A 6,990-nucleotide genomic window follows, 5' to 3' on the forward strand; every position below is an offset into this window, starting at 1 on the left:
AACCTTCCGATAGATAAGAGCTGATAGGATCGCTGGTTTCTAGGAGTCTATCACGGACGCCATGAGTAGTGCACAAACCCCCTAAACTACAAACACCAACCCCAAATACCAACCCTCCTAAACCGCAGAACCCAATCCCCTAACACCAACCCCCCAAACCCCATACACCAACCCCCGAATACAAGCCCTAAACCCCAGGCACCAAACCCGAACACCAACCCCTAAACCCAGACACCAACCCTAACACCAAACCCCTAAAATCCCAGACACCAACCCCTAACACAAACCCACTAAACCCCAGACACCAACCCTAACACCAACCCTTAAACCCCCAGACACCAAACCCTAATACCAACCCCCGAAACCCCTTAGATACCAACCTCAAGCACACAAAAACCCACTAAACCCCCAGACACCAAACCCTAACACAAACCCCCTAAACTACAGACACCAACCCCAAATACCAACCCTCCTAAACCGCAGACACCAATCCCCTAACACCAACCCCCAAAACCCCAGACACCAAGCCCTAACACAAGCCCCTAAACCCCAGACACCAACCCTAACACCAACCCCCTAAACCCCAGACACCAACCCCTAACACCAACCCCTAAACCCCAGACACCAACCCCTAACACAAACTCTAAAGCCCCTAGACACCAACCCCAACACCAACCCCTTAAACCCCAGACACCAAACCGCTAACACCAACCCCCTAAACCATAGACACCAAACCCTAACACCAACCCGCAAAAGCCTCAGACACCAACCGCTAACACCAAACCCTAAACCCCAGACACCAACCCCGAACACCAAACCCTAAACCATAGACACCAAACCCTAACACCAACCCGCAAAAGCCCAGACACCAACCCTAACGCCAACCCCCCTAAACGCAGACACCAACCCTAACACAAATCCCCTAAAGCCCAGACACCAACTCCTAACACCAACCCCCTAAACCCCAGACACCAACCCCTAACACAAACCCCCTTAAACCCCAGACACCAACCCCAAACACCAACCCCCTAAACCCCAGACACCAACCCCTAACACAAACCCCACTAAACCCCAGACACCAACCCCTAACACCAACCCCCTAAACCCCAGACACCAATCCCTAACACCAAACCCCCTTAAACCCCAGACACCAACCCCTAACACCAACCCCCTAAACCATAGACCCAAACCCTAACACCAACCCGCAAAGCCTCAGACACCAACCGCTAACACCAACCCCTCAACCCCAGAACCAACCCTAAACACAAACCCCACTAAACCGCAGACACCAACCCTAACACCAACCCCCAAAATCCCCAGACACCAACCCCTAACACCAACCCCCAAAACACCAGGCACCAAACCCCAACACAACCCCTAAACCCCAGACACCAACCCCTAACACAAACCCCACTAAACCCAGACACCAACCCTAACACCAACCCCTAAACCCCAGACACCAACCCCTAACACCAACCCCTAACACCAACCCTAAACACCAAACACCAACCCCCTAAACCCAGACACCAACCCTAAACCCCAGACACAACCCCCTAAACCCCAGACACCAACCCTAACCCCAGACACCAACCCCTAAACCCAGACACCAACCCCTAAACCCCAGACACCAACCCTAAACCCCAGACCACCAACCCCTAAACCCCAGACACAAACCCCTAAACCCAGACACAACCCCCTAAACCCCAGACACCAACCCCTAAACCCCAGACACCAACCCCTAAACCCCAGACACCAACCCCTAAACCCCAGACACCAACCCCTAAACCCCAGACACCAACCCTAAACCCCAGACACAACCCCTAAACCCCAGACACCAACCCCTAAACCCCAAAACACCAACCCCTAAACCCCAGACACCAACCCCTAAACCCCAAACACCAACCCCTAAACCCCAACACCAACCCTAAACCCCAGACACCAACCCCCTAAACCCCAGAACACCAACCCCCTAAACCCAAACACCAACCCCTAACCCAAACACCAACCCCCTAAACCCCAAACACCAACCCCCTAAACCCCAGACACCAACCCCTAAACCCCAGTCACAACCCCATAAACCCCAGACACCAACCCCTAAACCCCAGACACAAACCCCTAAACCCCAAACACCAACCCCCTAAACCCCAGACACCAACCCCTAAACCCCAGACACCAACCCCTAAACCCCAAACACCAACCCCCTAAACCCCAAACACCAACCCCCTAAACCCCAGACACCAACCCCCTAAACCCCAGACACCAACCCCTAAACCCAAACACCAACCCCCTAAACCCCAAACACCAACCCCCTAAACCCCAGACACAAACCCCTAAACCCCAACACCAACCCCCTAAACCCCAGACACCAACCCCTAAACCCCAGACACCAACCCCTAAACCCCAGACACCAACCCCTAAACCCCAGACACCAACCCTAAACCCAGACACCAACCCCTAAACCCCAGACACCAACCCCTAAACCCCAGACACCAACCCCTAAACCCCAGACACAAACCCTAAACCCAGACACCAACCCCTAAACCCCAGACACCAACCCCTAAACCCCAGACACCAACCCCTAAACCCCAGACACCAACCCCTAAACCCCAGACACCAACCCCTAAACCCCAGACACCAACCCCCTAAACCCAGACACAAACCCCTAAACCCCAGACACCAACCCCTAAACCCCAAACACCAACCCCCTAAACCCCAGACACCAACCCCTAAACCCCAAACACCAACCCCTAAACCCCAAACACCAACCCCCTAAACCCCAGACACCAACCCCTAAACCCCAGACACCAACCCCCTAAACCCCAAACACCAACCCCCTAAACCCCAACACCAACCCCTAAACCCCAAACACCAACCCCCTAAACCCCAGACACCAACCCCTAAACCCAGTCACCAACCCCATAAACCCCAGACACCAACCCCTAAACCCCAGACACAAACCCCTAAACCCCAAACACCAACCCCCTAAACCCCAGACACCAACCCCTAAACCCCAGACACCAACCCCCTAAACCCCAAACACCAACCCCCTAAACCCCAGACACCAACCCCTAAACCCCAGACACCAACCCCCTAAACCCCAGACACCAACCCCCTAAACCCCAAACACCAACCCCTAAACCCCAAACCACAACCCCTAAACCCCAGACACAAACCCCTAAACCCCAAACACCAACCCCTAAACCCCAGACACCAACCCCTAAACCCCAGACACCAACCCCTAAACCCCAAACACCAACCCCCTAAACCCCAAACACCAACCCCCTAAACCCCAGTCACCAACCCCCTAAACCCCAGTCACCAACCCCCTAAACCCCAGTCACCAACCCCCTAAACCCCAGTCACCAACCCCCTAAACCCCAACACCAACCCCCTAAACCCCAAACACCAACCCCCTAAACCCCAAACACAACCCCTAAACCCCAGACACCAACCCCCTAAACCCAGACACCAACCCCTAAACCCCAAACACCAACCCCTAAACCCCAGACACCAACCCCTAAACCCCAAACACCAACCCCCTAAACCCCAGACACCAACCCCTAAACCCCAGACACCAACCCCTAAACCCCAAACACCAACCCCCTAAACCCCAAACACCAACCCCCTAAACCCCAGACACCAACCCCCTAAACCCCAGACACCAACCCCCTAAACCCCAGTCACCAACCCCTAAACCCCAGTCACCAACCCCCTAAACCCCAGTCACCAACCCCTAAACCCCAGACACCAACCCCTAAACCCCAAACACCAACCCCTAAACCCCAAACACCAACCCCTAAACCCAACACCAACCCCTAAACCCCAGACACCAACCCCCTAAACCCAGACACCAACCCCCTAAACCCCAAACACCAACCCCCTAAACCCCAAACACCAACCCCCTAAACCCCAGACACCAACCCCCTAAACCCCAGACACCAACCCCTAAACCCCAGACACCAACCCCTAAACCCCAAACACCAACCCCTAAACCCCAAACACCAACCCCCTAAACCCCAAACACCAACCCCCTAAACCCCAGACACCAACCCCCTAAACCCCAGACACCAACCCCCTAAACCCCAGACACCAACCCCTAAACCCCAAACACCAACCCCTAAACCCCAGACACCAACCCCTAAACCCCAGACACCAACCCCCTAAACCCCAGACACCAACCCCCTAAACCCCAGACACCAACCCCTAAACCCCAGACACAAACCCCTAAACCCCAGACACAAACCCCTAAACCCAGACACCAACCCCCTAAACCCCAGACACCAACCCCTAAACCCCAAACACCAACCCCCTAAACCCCAAACACCAACCCCTAAACCCCAGTCACCAACCCCTAAACCCAGTCACCAACCCCTAAACCCCAGTCACCAACCCCTAAACCCAGTCACCAACCCCCTAAACCCCAGACACCAACCCCCTAAACCCAAACACCAACCCCCTAAACCCCAGACACCAACCCCTAAACCCCAGACACCAGGCACTGTCCCCGCCCCCCGGGCACTGACCTGCGGTGACGGATCGGTTCGTGTCGCCGACTTTAGTTTCAATTTATGATCTGATTTTAGGCTCAAAAACCTCCAGTGCCGCGCGAGCCTCAGTGTCACTGTCAGTGGGACAGTGGTGGAGCTGAGCCTCAGTGGGACAGTGGCGGAGCTGAACCTCAGTGGGACAGTGGTGGAGCTGAGCTGTCAGTGGGACAGTGGTGGAGCTGAGCCTCAGTGGGACAGTGGTGGAGCTGAGCCTCAGTGGGACAGTGGTGGAGCTGAGCTGTCAGTGGGACAGTGGTGGAGCTGAGCCTCAGTGGGTCAGTGGTGGAGCTGAGCCTCAGTGGGACAGTGGTGGAGCTGAGCCTCAGTGGGACAGTGGTGGAGCTGAGCTGTCAGTGGGACAGTGGTGGAGCTGAGCCTCAGTGGGACAGTGGTGGAGCTGAGCTGTCAGTGGGACAGTGGTGGAGCTGAGCTGTCAGTGGGACAGTGGTGGAGCTGAGCTGTCAGTGGGACAGTGGTGGAGCTGAGCCTCAGTGGGACAGTGGTGGAGCTGAGCCTCAGTGGGACAGTGGTGGAGCTGAGCCTCAGTGGGACAGTGGTGGAGCTGAGCCTCAGTGGGACAGTGGTGGAGCTGAGCTGTCAGTGGGTCAGTGGCGGAGCTGAGCTCTCAATGGGACAGTGGTGGAGCTGAGCCTCAGTGGGACAGTGGCGGAGCTGAGCCTCAGTGGGACAGTGGTGGAGCTGTGCTGTCAGTGGGACAGTGGTGGAGCAGAGCTGTCAGTGGGACAGTGGTGGAGCTGAGCTGTCAGTGGGACAGTGGTGGAGCTGAGCTGTCAGGGACAGTGGTGGAGCTGAGCCTCAGTGGGACAGTGGTGGAGCTGCTCAGTGGGACAGTGGTGGAGCTGAGCTGTCAGTGGGACAGTGGTGGAACTGAGCTGTCAGTGGGACAGTGGTGGAGCTGAGCCTCAGTGGGACAGTGGTGGAGCTGAGCTGTCAGTGGGACAGTGGTGGAACTGAGCTGTCAGTGGACAGTGGTGAGCTGAGCTCTCAGTGGGACAGTGGTGGAGCTGAGCCTCAGTGGGACAGTGGTGGAGCTGAGCCTCAGTGGGACAGTGGTGGAGCTGTGCTGTCAGTGGGACAGTGGTGGAGCTGAGCTGTCAGTGGGACAGTGGTGGAGCAGAGCTGTCAGTGGGACAGTGGTGGAGCTGAGCTGTCAGTGGGACAGTGGTGGAGCTGAGCCTCAGTGGGACAGTGGTGGAGCTGAGCTGTCAGTGGGACAGTGGTGGAGCTGAGCTGTCAGTGGGACAGTGGTGGAGCTGAGCTGTCAGTGGGACAGTGGTGGAGCTGAGCCTCAGTGGGACAGTGGTGGAGCTGAGCCTCAGTGGGACAGTGGTGGAGCTGAGCCTCAGTGGGACAGTGGTGGAGCTGAGCTGTCAGTGGGACAGTGGTGGAGCTGAGCCTCAGTGGGACATTGGTGGAGCTGTGGGCTGAGTCAGTGGGACAGTGGTGGAGCTGAGCTCAGTGGGACAGTGGTGGAGCTGAGCTCAGTGGGACAGTGGCGGAGCTGAGCCTCAGTGGGACAGTGGTGGAGCTGAGCCTCAGTGGGACAGTGGTGGAGCTGAGCTGAGTCCTGTCCCACATAGTTCACCTCTGATGAAACTTGATACCCAAAGCTGCTGACTCTTGACCTCTCTCATGCCCTCATCACTAGTGTCTCCTTCTCCACCATTCACAAAGTTAATTTCATAATCATAATAATCTGCATTTGATATCACACCCAATACGTCACTGTGGCGTCTGAGTCTGTGAATTTTGTGGGCGAAACGCAGCAGCCAGTCTCCCTCCCTCCCTCCCTCCTTTCGTCCTTCCTTCCTCACATTCGGTCTCTGATCACAGGACCCCTTTGCTTCTCGTCCGCAACATTGCCGACTCTACCCCCATCTCTGCCTCTGTCTCACCAAAACATGTATTTAGGAAAGGCAATATATCAGTTTTGTGATTCCTTTAAATCTTTTCATATTGGGTTTGGAGGAAATACAGATCGGTTGATCAGACAGAGAGAATATTAGGAATAATCCACATTCACCACTTATCACCTTCACCATTTGTCGATGGCTTTGCCAGGTTTGAGGGACATGTTTTCCAAGTGCTCCGGGTACTACGCTGTGTGAGGATAGTACCCAGTTGTTGAGATACTGTTGAGACGTCTCAAAGCGCTTCACAGAAAATATTGTGAAGTGAATTGACTGCATATTTTGTGGGCAAAATGCAGCAGCCAATTGGACACAGCCAAGTCTCACAAACAGTGGTAGATTGAGTAACCAATTTTTTTGGAGGGATTATTAGCCGCCGAAAAATGATCTGCCAATCGACTGACAACCGGGGTTCCTATTCACAATTAGGTAAACAGAGTGGAATAAGGAAACTTGTCCAACATTTTGCTCTGCCCGGGAATCAAACCCAGGTTCTCTCGCTTATGTGGCGA

The sequence above is a fragment of the Callorhinchus milii genome, unplaced genomic scaffold, assembly GCF_018977255.1.
Source record: "Callorhinchus milii isolate IMCB2004 unplaced genomic scaffold, IMCB_Cmil_1.0 Scaffold2, whole genome shotgun sequence".
NCBI lineage: Eukaryota > Metazoa > Chordata > Chondrichthyes > Chimaeriformes > Callorhinchidae > Callorhinchus > Callorhinchus milii.